The sequence below is a fragment of the Bombus affinis genome, chromosome 12 (genome assembly GCF_024516045.1).
Source record: "Bombus affinis isolate iyBomAffi1 chromosome 12, iyBomAffi1.2, whole genome shotgun sequence".
NCBI classification, from domain to species: domain Eukaryota; kingdom Metazoa; phylum Arthropoda; class Insecta; order Hymenoptera; family Apidae; genus Bombus; species Bombus affinis.
In genome coordinates, this window is record NC_066355.1 from 11,425,763 (window position 1) to 11,439,614 (window position 13,852).

The 13,852-nt window shown below is 37.4% G+C and overlaps 1 protein-coding gene across 1 annotated transcript in view; it reads right to left on the bottom strand.

Annotated features, from left to right (window-relative positions):
* Positions 1-13,852, bottom strand: part of LOC126922811 (cGMP-dependent protein kinase, isozyme 2 forms cD4/T1/T3A/T3B) — a 55,085-nt gene that overhangs the window by 39,849 nt on the left and 1,384 nt on the right. The gene's annotated exons all lie outside the window — the stretch shown is intronic.

Here is a 13,852-nt window from a genome sequence, read left to right on the forward strand (position 1 = left end):
TCCTGAACGTTGATTAATTACACGATTTCCATATTAAAATAAATTGATAATTTCTCAAAGAAACCCGAGGTATTCTGAAAGACATCTAAATGTAGACATAAACAGTGATTCACTAAATTCCTTGAACTATTCATCTATTAGTCGTTGTGCGGCATACATTTGTTACAAATAAAATATTGATGAATGGAAGTAACATATTATACAAGTATAAATATGTTGCGATTATACTACTAGCGTTAAGGAGAACTAAAATAATATTCGCTGTCAGCGAAATAATTTTCGGTGTACATCAAAATTTACCATTAAATATATTTGCAATTCATTATTTAAGATCGCGTGCTCAGAGATTATTTGATCGAATTTCTCCGTTTACGTAGAACTTGATTCTTTTATCTAGTGGCCCCTCACGAATCGATAATGGGATACAAAGAGATAATTCAAAGCGATCTTGTTTTCTAGATTATTTTTAGCCGTTCGACGATATTGAAAAGACACGAACATCCGTTATAAATCGTATTGCGTGTTTAAACTTCTAGTAATTAGAAAGATTAATAATAATAAATTATTACTAGATTCTATTCCGTTCTATTTTGATAAATAGAGAGACAGTGCTATAGGTATGATTTACCAACGATGATCGAGTCACAAATTCTTTCCTTCCTTTTCTCCCGTTCAAATTAACGTCTAACACGAAAGATGAAAATTTACGACATGACATATAAGAATATATTCTCTAAAATAAAACGTAGACTCTAAACCTAAGAATGCTTTACATTATAAGAAAGAAATTTATTTTCTGATCAAGCGTTATGTAAATATTTACACGACAAAATCGAAAGCAAAAACTTGTTAACCTCTAATCCCGATTGCTTGTATTACACAAAATTTATATATTTAAACCTATAGATATTCGTTTCGATATGACACCACGTGGAAACATTCCCTAATATAATTAGATACAGTTGTCCATGTGGCGCAAGATCGTCATAGATGGCCCAAGACTTTTGCACAGAATCGCAAACGATTTTGCGAATCGTCGAGAAAATCCAACGAAACCGAACCAACCACTGGGCCCACTAGTGCGATGTCGTCACTGACCATGACGAACGCAGCTATTTTCAGGCCCACTTACATATCCAGAAGACGTCTCCACAGGACGGGGAGAAGAGGATAATAGAGCCACGTGACTCATACCAACTGGTACCACGTTCCAATAAATAATCTCGAGCAAGCTGTACATACACGATCGTCGACGACGCGATAGTCCAATTATCGCGGCTTAATCTCGCGCGTCACAGGGCCCCGATTATTTGCAAGCATCGATGGCGACTTCCATATAAATTCTGTTCAGTCCCAACGCGAGAATCATGTTCCGGATGAATAGACCGACGCGAAGGAAGCCACACGGCGGCATACAAATCTTTTTGCACCTTGTATGGCCATCCACTAGCAACGTGACGATATTCGATCCTTCGTAAATATTCTTCGACTTCGGATCGCGGATGATTAGTTGGGTTCGGTTTGATATGCTAATCGTACGATGATTTATAGCTACGCAGTTCCACGGGAATGTGATAATTAATAATGTATAGGGTGATTCCGGGAAAGGTGGACTCGTATACAGTCGGTATTAAGACTCATAAGGAATCGTTTAAGGATAACGTTAAGTTAAAAACGGCTCAAACTAAAACTACCATACGCTTGCCAACCGTAACGTATTGCTTTTTCACAACGTGTAATTAATAATTACATTGTGTTGTATCCAGTTACGCCATATGATGTCAAGCGAAACGATAAATATTATCAGCTATCTATAGCTGATATAAAAAAAGTGATAGTAGTTCACTGTAATTTTAGTTGTAATTTAATTCTAATATACTTACTATTATCATTGCATATCTCATATATTTCTGGCACATTTTTTGTTATATTTTCATACTTTACATATGCTACTTGCATATTTCAACATATTTTACGATTATCGTAATAAGATACTTTAATCAACTTTACGGATGTCTGCGGAAATGAAGAAATAAAACGTTTAAGTGTAGCTCGTTTAAGATGAACCAGATTTCAAAAAAACGTTACACCGTTTCATCAAACTGATTCGTTAAATCGGCTCTGAGAGCGTTTTATCGTGTGTACGCTATTTGTTTTGCGGTCATTAATTATTTCGATAGAACGATATGTTGCCGTAACGTACACGACTTATTCATACGCGTTGCAAATATCAAGTGTTACTCCGCGAATATGTAGCGGTACGTGGTCCTTTCTCGGTTGTATTATTAGAACAAGCATGACGGTGCGTGTTCCAAAGGTGCTCGTTCCAAACACTTGCCGCGAAAGCTATTTTCTTCGTGTTACTGAAAAGGAACTTACGGTTTAATGCAATTATAACTGTGCCGACATCAGGACGAGATATACGATATTTCGTTTCTCTGAGGCGTCTATTCGACAAGATGGTAAAAAGCCACGTAACACATGTATGTAAACATATAACATTCGATATAGTCGTAAATTTTTCAATAAGAACCATAAAATTTTGATATTTCTACGACAAAATATCGTTGTTCGCGGCAAAGGTATAGACAGATAAAAAATATTGATTTGTTTATCGTAAAATATGTACAAAGGTTTATGTCGATTTAATGAGAGCAGTTTATAATCGTTTTTCTCCGAAAGCCCGTCCGATTTTAATGGAATCGAAGAAACGGTGAGATATCAAAGCAAATGGTAGCGAAGGAAAATAAATGAATCGAAGCTGTTGTAACTCGAGCAGCGTGGTAATAACGATAAAATAATACGAAACGTTTAAATATCAGAGTATTTCACCGGTATCGAGGGAATTGTTTGTTTAAAAAGATGTTTTTTAAAGTTTCACCCAGAAATTTATCTTTTCTCTACATATTTCTTTCCACACTGTCAACACTAATAGCGGTCTTTTTACGCGTTTTTAATTCTATTCCTAATTTTATTTGCTGCCTTATTCTTGCGAAAGTCGCATTATTATGTAGAGATATTTATAAAATATTCCGATTATACAACGTTTACGCGTTCAAAAGTATTTTCAGAATTGCGAGTTGTAAACAAGTTTTCGGTAGGTGTAGTAGCTACACCAAGTGTGGGAATATAATACAAAATATACGATACGAATGAAAGTTTCAAAAAAATGATTTTTAACGATTTTTTAGACGAATCAAAATTACGGCATTTTTCTGCTTAAAACAACGCAAAATACTCGTTGGAATATTTAAAAAAGTAAACCGAAAGAGATTAACTCGATTAAGTTGATGGTCTTTTTCAATCGCGAAATATTTTATCGTTGAAAGTTAAAACTGATGTTCGCTAGTATGTATCGGACGGTGAAAATGAATGATAGGCATTTTAATCGCTTAAAACCAAGAAATCAAGTTACTAGGGAATTTTCACGTAAGTATGTACAAGTATTTGTTTATGGCCCTCCGTAAAAGGTACAGTCGATGATCAGGCGCACTGAATGAGGCCATTAAAGATCCGCTTGTGTTACAGAGGAACGAGTTTTGAACGTGCTGAAGAAATAGAAGAAAGGCACGGAGAATGAAGAAGCAGCTAGGTGTGACCGGTCTATAAGATTCTCGAGAGCGCCATGGGACGTCGCGTCGTAGCAGGTGCCCCAATCGCCTTTTCCCCGTATCTCTTCTTCTAGAAATTTTATATACGAGACGTCCTGCTTTTGACAAATCATCCAGTCTTGTAAGTTATCACGCTCAGATCGTAACGATGAAATTAGATTCGACGTATATACGAAACCGAGAAAGCATATTTCGAAGAATATTCGAAGCGAAAATTCAAGTGCATATTAATCAGCTTTCTATACGAACGTATGTTCTAGATGTTCTATCAGGCTTGATTTTAAACGAGATATAGATAATAAATTGTTTTAAAGAGTCGGTTGCAACGCAATAACCATTTCCATCGTGAAGAGGAAAGAAGAAGGATCGGCGACCGTTCTTTCGCGTCGATGTTATTTCGCGGAGAAGAAACTTTGTAAACATACGAGTCTTTCGATTGCCTATTTCCTTTTTCGTTTATCGTCGAACGAATTCGAAGGTGTATCGTGCTTCTCTCTAGTTTACTATCTAATCAGTCCATAGAAGTTCTGAGAAGCAAAGGCTCGTGGACGTAATCGTATCGGTATTTGAATAATAATAACCGACGATGGTACGGCTAATAACACGTAATTACTTCCTCTTTGTTAATCAATTGTAAACACGCACCTTTCTATCCTGCGTTTTCCCTTTATACGCACATAGCTGTGAATCACGAAATTTTATCGCTCTTCCGCCTAATTAAATTCCCGCTCCTTTTTATTAAGCTTGTAAGCTTTTTGTTAATTACAGATAAGCGAGGAATCAAACGTTCCTGATAAAACGCTGAAATATTTCTTCCCAGAGATACCGTTTACATCGTAAAGTTTCAACTTTACACGCAAGCGTTGGTTTAAGTTAAAAAATTGTATCTTTTTACGAGCAATCGGGATTTGAAAGCGACGCAGGTTTGTCACGTTTCTGCTCGTAAGAAAAGAAGCGCAAAAGTTGAATAGTTAACCGATAAATATCATAGCCGGGCGTCATTTAATCGTCATTTATCGTAGATCGTCGACTACCAGTGATCTAACAATTATTTCTGCGTATTTTCTGCTATTTTTGTGATCTCTTATCGCGCTATCAAACTTCCGTAGACATCACGATACAACAAAGAATATCTGTTTTCTTCGATAAATGCTTCGCTACCGTTCGTTTAATTGCTCGATATAAATAATATTAAAGATCACAGATTATTCGAGGAATTTCGAATTAAGATCGTACGACGTAGAAACAACGTTGTAACGATGGTATGTGGAATGATTTCTCGTCTAAAAGCAGATCAAGACGTAGAACAGAATTTTTCTACCCGACACTTATCTTTTTAGGAAAACCTGATCTCGGAATGAACCCCGCTTACGCAAATAGATGCCAAACGGTCATTAGATAACTCTCGCAACGAAGACTATTATTTTATTCTTATTTTCTTTCCTTTCTCTGCAACGTCATCGAATCTCAGATCGCTTGCATAGATTACTTTGAAAAATCTATTTCCTATTAACCGTTACAAAATTACTATCTCGTGCATTATAGTAGAGTATCTCTTATCGTCTTTCACGAATCCAGATTCTTCAACGTCGACATCCGACATCGCACGAAACGCAATTTCGTTCGATATATTACTCGCGCCATTTGGAAACTAATCTGTACTTCCTATATCGGCTGCAAAGCACCTACTTCACCCTTCGCAATCCTTAAGGAAGATAAATCGCCGAAGGAATTTTTAACGATGATCCAGCGGCAAGTGCGAAAGAGCGAAAGAGCGAAAGAAGGGGAAAGACGAGGACAAAGAGACGAAGAGGAGGAGGAAGAAGAAGAAGAGAAGGAAGGGGCGTGAATGGAGCGCCTGGTGGAAGCTTCAAAGGGCGCTCGTGCGCGTCAAGTGCAGCCCCGGCCTGTGCTCCCGGTGCAACGACCTTGAGAATTCGGCCTCGGGTGCGAACGTTTCGAAGGCGGTTTCCTGCGGGTATGCACACGCTCCTATTGCAGGGCACACGCGCGATTTTATGAAAACGGTCGTTAGCTCGCCAACGGCGCGTAACCATGACGTCAGTCCGACATGAACGCAGTCTGCACTCGACGAACCTGAAACGTATTATTTTTCACGGCACTTCCCACACCAACGATCACGCTAGTCTGCGATCCGTTCTCGCGAACCAACTTCCAATCCAATATGTATCGTTTTATCGTTCCTTCCCGAGAACTTATTTCCATACGTAAACGAAATATTCCATTTTTCCCTTTTATACCGTTGATCGATAACTTTGTCCATCGTTTCGCACGTTGAACCTACAGCGCCGGTATTCCTTCGTAAAACATTTTGCCAGCAACGTTATTACGTTTGGTTTGAAAAAGAGAAAGATAATGAATATCTAGGAATACTCGTGAGAGAATGCGACGATACAATTCGATCGATTAACATCGGTATTAACGCGGTATCGCTTCTTCGACTGACAATGAGTAACGTGCCACGAAAGAACGCACGGTGGTCGATCGGTAATTTGTAACCAGAAGGCGATTAATTCCGCGTTCGGGCGGCGCGCGAAGAGCATTCCAAGACGATCGCGTTGGTCCATTAAAAATCGCGGCCTAACGCGAATTAAAGCAACAGAAACGGGCGTATCGGGTACGTTGGCATCGGAGAGACAAAAATTCGAGAGAAAGAGAGAGTAAGGAAGAAAAAGACGCAGTTCGCATAACGAAGCAGTCAAAGGCTAAAATTAGCGGCTGCTCCTGACCTGGGTTTCGATCGCGTATAACTCACAATGTCAAAATGCGAGTCAAATCTCGAACGCGTGCCTACGGAATGCTTTCCGTGGCGCCATTCTAACGGCCGACCGCGTTTCTTCGCGACGAACCGGTCGTGCCTCGAGCCCTAATGCAGATCGTGATCTTCGTCGATCGATTACCTCCTTCCCGCCGCTCGTTTCTCCTTCGTTCCTCTTTCACACGAACAACAAGAAATATTTTAATAAACCAACGGCATAGCTTCGTTATTAATAATTACCGCTTCTCGATCTGACGTTCAACGATGGGATTCGATTCGAAACGCAAGCAAATTGAAACTTTTACCTTTTATCATATAGAAATAAAGTGAACGCAACGGATGAAATATCGAACAATTTGTGTTTTTTCCACGAACAGAACGAGTTGTATTAATACATTTTTCAAAGTCCTTAATTATCACAGTTGTCCTGCTTCGCAAGATTGTCTGAGCGTTTACAAATGTAATAATTGGTGGGAAACATCGTCCGGAAAGAAAGGCAGGATGTGGCACGGTTTTGTATTTTAATTCAATTACCTTCCGAGTAGTTGATCTTGATACCTAACGATACATAATAAAACTTGATACATGAACGTGTTATCGTTCATATCGACAGGACTTTAATGGACGATCTTACGAGCACCTTTCAAAATGTCTAAAAACGATGATAATTCTATAGAGGAGATAAATAAATAATTACGCGAACGGGCTAAAATGGTTAAATTTAAATGGCTACTACGATAAATAGCGAAACGAAGGGAACAAGTCCGTTTCTTTTGGTCGTTGTATTCTTCTCGACTATTTGCCTCGCAAAGTCTTGTAAAAGTCAAATCCACGATCCATCGGTCGACCGTTTCCTATCAGCACGTGGCCGCTTTTATCGCTGTGGCGTTTCAGTAAAAAAGAATCACTGGACACAATAGCGCTTAGAAATACAAGAGGGAACGATCCGTGTGGTAAGTACGCACGAGGAGTTTTAGCGCACGAGGCCGAGAGTGAGAATGAAAAAGAAAAATACACCGCGGTGAACTCAGAGGTGCAACGAAACGTATCGCGTTTGCGAAGCTAATGCTACACGCCTACCACAGGCGCCAGCCTTAGAAAGTGGTATGCAAGCGTCTGATGAGAGTGCAAGTCTAACGCCAGCTTTAGCCATCAACGAGCGTGTTGTTCGGTTCTTTGACGAAGAATCAAGAACGGTACGAGCTGGTTTGTCCGTAAAACGCGAAAATATCTGGTCGCAAAAATTTTATTTTACATTTTCTACTTACTTTTTCACGTAAAATTACCTTGTAAACGATAGTATCACATTTTATCACCCTGTATAAAAGTCTATGAATTTTATCATATATATATATATATATATATATATATATAATTAGAAGAACGTTAATACACAACAAAGGAAGGATGTAGCGAGCGCATGAAATTAATTATCGTAAACGAAGTGAAACGTGATTCATTATCTATCAAGAAATAATAGTTAATTAATTGTCAGAGAAATACGGTTTGCTTTAGTCTTTGATCAATTCTAAATTACAATACATAATTTTTCAATTACTCCTCTTAATTGTACGTTATTTCTATTTCGATCGTCGCACAGATCTAACGATCGATTTATTTCGACGGATAGAATCTATTTCGCTTAAAGTGTCGCTTTAATCTAAAACCGTCCGATGTTTATGCAAAGAAGAAGCAGATTTTCGATATTCCGAACTAATATGCCGAACGAAAACAAACAGTTATTTCTACTTCGATCGCTCCACTCCCACGCGATTATATTTGATCGTTCGCCATTCCTACATTGCAATTTCCAAAAACGGTGCTTCAAGATAAACAAATCGGTGCCCGTTCGCATTAAATGGTTTGTGGAGATTAGATGGTAAAACGCGTGATGCAGAATTCGCATTTCTTTATTATTTTATACTACGAACGCCTTAAAAATTCTACATTGGCAAACCCATTTCTATATTTCAAAAACCCATCTTAGAAGAATGTAGGATCGAGCCTGAATCAATCTTGTTTCGAATCTGAGCGAGACTTATTTATTCTTGGGCCAACGTTCGAGCGTAATCAAGCGGATTAGGTTCGAATTAAATTCAAATTGCGTTGAATTTATTCTCCGCTATTGAGTTGAATAGCACCTATTGATTTAACGTTGCTTTTATTCGCGATTAAATCTTGAATAGTACTCGATTCGACATTACGAGGATATATGCAGGTACAGTGGAAGACGTTCGTGTTTAGCGAGACTAATGTAACGCCTACCATCAAGCGCCCGCCTTAGAACTTGGAATGTAAATCCGCGAGGGTCTCGCCTAAGCGCCGGCTTCGATACACGCGGCATCGATATCTGCACGCCCACGCGGCTCTGCAATCACAGCACGTCCTGCTTATGCCATCAAAATTGCTGGACAAAACGGTGTATTAACATTCACCGACCGAACCATCGAGGAAACGTCTATTTTTGTCACGATTCTGATTCTACGCGTGCACGTGTTTATTGCTTGATTTCGCTTCCCTTTCATGCAGAATATTTCGATTCGCGTGCGGTTTATGGTTCTGTAAGGAGATTATCGAAGAGGATGAAGTTGCGATACGCGAAATTATTGGACCGCTACGATCCAACAACAGTCGTGACTTTGCGTTAAATAATGTGTCGGGTACGCAGAAATTTTATATGTTAGAAATATAACACACGTAATACGTAGAGATAAGCGTAAGATACGCGACGGCAAAGTTGATCCATTTATAACGTTATTAAAATAAAAAATAAAAGAAGCTGATGTCTATTTAATATTACGCGGCACTTTATAAACAAGTTTTTCTTTCATACAAGATCTACCCGCTGCCTTCCTGTTTTACTCCTTGTTTCGTCATTTTAACGAAATTTCAACGAAGCTTGACACACGATATAAATAAAATGTCAGGAGTAAGTACTTGTCGGGTACGCAAACTTGAGCTTATGTCGAAACGCCCACAGGCGGCGATAGGATGATTGCCTCGTTTTATAAGAATCGATGGGAATTCAGCACGGTGAAAGTGCGTTTTCAGAAATATGGTGAAATCCCGCCTTTTTGTTGCCGACGACTTGCAGTTTCGATTACAGTGTACGTGCACTTCGAATATTCCACGAGACTCGGCTACCCGGCATAGTAAATTTGTCTTGTTACGCATCGATTTCACGTGGAATATTTCAACGAATACTTCGAACGCTATTCACTTTTTTGTATACGGATTGGTTCTAGAAACTGGGCCACCTGTACTTCTGTGGAATCATGCCAGCTCATTTATCGATGAAAATGATCATTTATCGATTAAAAATTGTCCAACTATTAGAAATTTATATATACGCGAATGCTATCCTTGCGAATATACGAATAACATAACGGTCAAAGAATTGACGCTTTCTGTAATTAAGGGCGTAATTACGTAGAACAAGAGATATTAATGTCATATTTTCAGACGATTAGCCACAATTATACAATAATACGAAATTATACAGTAAACGAAAAGAAATAAAAGCACATCCAATCATCTCGTTAGACTCGTACTTATAATTTATCTAATTACAACTGTGAATAAGCGAAACGTATGTAAGTGCTCTGTATCTATTCAAAATCGACGACTTACACCGTCGTACGTTCCAAAGCAGGTCCATTCGATACGTGAAATTGTATGTAAACTGTACGATTTCCATGATTTTATGGAAATATATATATATATATATAATTATAAACCTATCGATATTCGAGCGTTTCTCAGAATTAATATTCATATTGAGATTTTATTAGAGCAGTTACTTCGCTGTTACATGTTTTTCAATTATAAACATACCAATAACGACTCGAATACGACTAAAAGTTTTACTTTTATTTCTATATTTAATCGTCGAGAAATCACTGCTCCGACTAATCCCAAAGAGACGATGATGTATCGATAACTTATTAAATACGTGCGCGAAAGGAAGGACGAGCGTGTATTCTATTTCTATCAGGATAACATCCTTAATGGTGTATTTCAAAACACGTCACTTCCACGAGTGCTTATGAAAATAGCTGTACAAGCGACCCTTAATATATACTTGCGCGTATCCCAATTATACGCGTATATACATATAAATTGTTATGTTTCACGAAATACATGGAAAGAGCAAAACAATAGCCAAATGTAACGTTAAAGATTAACTAAACTAAGATTGCTACTCTTCCTTGTACTTTATTTATTTCGATAAGGCATAGAAAATGTTTCAAGTTAGAAATAGATTTCTCGCAGCACGTTTCGACGCGGTTAATGATCAATGATCTTGATCCGTATGCGAGATCGCTTTATACCGAGGAATAATAATTATCGTGAACTTCAATTTTTTCTTGAAAAAATGACGAAACAAGCGTAGATTACACATGCGATTATCGGTATCGGTTTTATGATTCTTTGTAGCTTGCTCCTAACATGTTTCCATGTGTTTATAATTTTATTATCATATTTATTTTTGAATCATCTGATATCATCCGTTGCCAAAATAAATTCCACTGATAGCGGGTTCCAATGCTATTTTTAACCATATAGAAATAATTTACTCTTTATACGGATGATAAATTTTCTGTCATCCGGACGAACACGTGTTTAACGAGAATTTTTATCAAGAGTACATAAAACAGCCATATAAAGGTCATAGGAATCCGTTTACTCTAAAAACATTCGCACCGTTATTCGCGAATTGAACAATCGACGAACCAAATTTCGCTTTTTAATCCAAAGATCAATACAGAATCGAACCACTCAGAGAAAAAGTATTAAACCGAACCAGTAGGAATACGCTGCAAAAGAAGTACCTCTATTTTTATCGTCGTATACATATTTGCGAGCACGTTTTTTCGATCGAGTTCTTATCCAACGTATACTACGTCGCTCTATTATTCAGATAGAGCAGCGTTTAGAATGTTAAATATCAAAGGGATTTGCATATCGAACATAGAATAATCTGCCTTCGATTCGATTTGAAAATAGATCTACGTCTATTATTCGTTCGTTATGCTGTCCACGTTTGTTATTTTCGCTTAATTTTAAACAACTGTATAAATAAATTGATTCACGAACAAATCGATGATGCCTGTCGTATTACGATGGATTCTTATTCTCGTTATTACTTTGATATCATTCGGATAAAGTTTTTAGACACATTTCGCGTGATTTGTATCGAGTATAAGAATTAATATCTAATAAAATCACGCAACGGGAGGAAAACGTTAGCCGATCTGACGTGTTTTGTTTGGTTTTTGTTTAAAACAAAAAACTCAGTTTCAGTGAACTCGCATACGATGACCTTCGAATGATTCAAGGGCGTGTAATTACAGGAAGTGCAAGCTTCCAACGTATCCAGTAAATAAAATGCAAAGACAACTTGATTTACGTATACGCAAATGAATCTAGCCTTTTTGCCAAAGTAAAAAACGGATGAAGTTTAACCTTGAACTAACATTGAACGAAAGAAAAGCTTTGCTCTCCTGATCTTGTTGATCGAGTGAAACAAAAAAAGAAAAAAGTAACGAAAAAACATTCCTTGTTGCGTCTACACTTCTTAATACTGTCGTCCGCTACAGTCCTGTCTTTCAGTGATCGCTTTGTCGGCACATAATTATTCAAATGATTCTACATATACAGAAAAAAGTGTAGTTTAATGGAAAATAATTGTATACTAATAGCGGTTAGTGATAAATAGCTCTATAATTGTGGATGAGAACATGAATTTAGAGGTAAAGTCATTTTTCTTATCATTTCGATACCGTAATCTTCATATCGTCATAAAAAGACGATGATTATGCATGAGCTACCCTAATGATATAAAGTGTCACAGAATTTCAGAATATACCGACATTTAAGTAGGAATATATTTTAGGAGGACAAAAGTTCTAGAAGATTCTTTTGCTCTCTCATAACGAAGATCGATAGTTATGATAATAATAATTAACCTGAGTATTTTAATTAAAGGAAAGGAGCGTATTGATGAATTGTAAAATAAATATTCTCAATGATAACCGTAATAACGAATATGCAAGTAATATTTAACAATAAAAATCGACATGCATATTCCAAACAATTTTAGAAAGATTTTGCTTCGGTTTATGATTTTGTGGCGTAATCGTGTTGAAAGAGAAGTTTACTTTGCCGGAATAAAAGGTTCATAGCACTAATAAAGGATCATATCCATGGTAATAGGAATCAACGTAAGTACTCCAATTAACTCGTTGAATAGGCTTTAAATAGGTATTGCTCTATTTTAAATGCTCTAAACGTGGTGATATCAGAAGACAGATTCATCGTTTTACAATAAATGTGTCAATTGCAAAAGCAACTATTACCAATATTATTTTAATACTGTGTCGATAGTTTAGCGAAATCCAAAACATTATATTTATCATAAATACGTTTATCGGTCAAAGATCAGTCACTAATTCAATTTCTATTGGTTATCGGTTCTTTGAAACATATTTTGTTCATATCTTGACGTCACATGCAATTTTCCAAAATGACGATATATATATATAGCATGGAACTACTGAAATGTATGCGAATAAAAAGAATGGTTTAAAAAAGTAAGTTACGATTCCGAAGTCCAAAAGACACCATTGTGTGTTGAAAAATTTCAAGAATTCGTTACCACCTTGTTTTCTGTTATGTTCGCGTGAAAACAGCCGCCGATGAAGATAATATAAATTAAAAAAATCCCGTACACGAAGCGCTGTGAAAAACGTCGCTACCAACATATAGAAACGGACAACCAAACACACGTTAATGCAAACATCGAAACTAATCGCGAACCAATTCGAAGGACAAGAGGAGGAGAAAACATAACCTGTTACAATTATTGAGCATCATTGATTCGTAGATAACTACGTTTGGACAATCCGAAAATAAGAACGATATCAGTGTCCGATAAGATGAAAGTACGCAAAACGTAAAAACTATGAATGTAAATAAAAAAGTTTATCTATATCGATTTTTCGTATTCCGAGCTACGTTTTCTTTATATCGTTTCATGAAACGTACAAGTGGAACGTGGTAAAACGTAGCGCGAAAAAACATTTGGTTGAAATCGATGTAAAACCTCGCGAAACACGACGATGTCTGCTGCATAGGAAGCGATGGAAAAGCATTGGTTCGTAGTCACATGGTGGCCAGCCAGTGCAAAACGCGTGTACGCGTGTTCTCGTCATAATAAACACGTCTGCCAGCACAGTAGCAGCGCTGGTTGACGTTAGTAAAAATACGTAAAATTTAACCGACTGTCGCCGAACACATCCGAACGTAAATTATTCGCCGACGCGTCACAGTCGCCCCAAACAAATAGCAAAAACCATATACTTGAATAGGAACGCGCGTGTCAGAAAAAGTACGTTAAATATTTTTGAAAACATCTCGTCCATCAATGACGATCGCGCGAATAATATTATGTTTCTTTGCA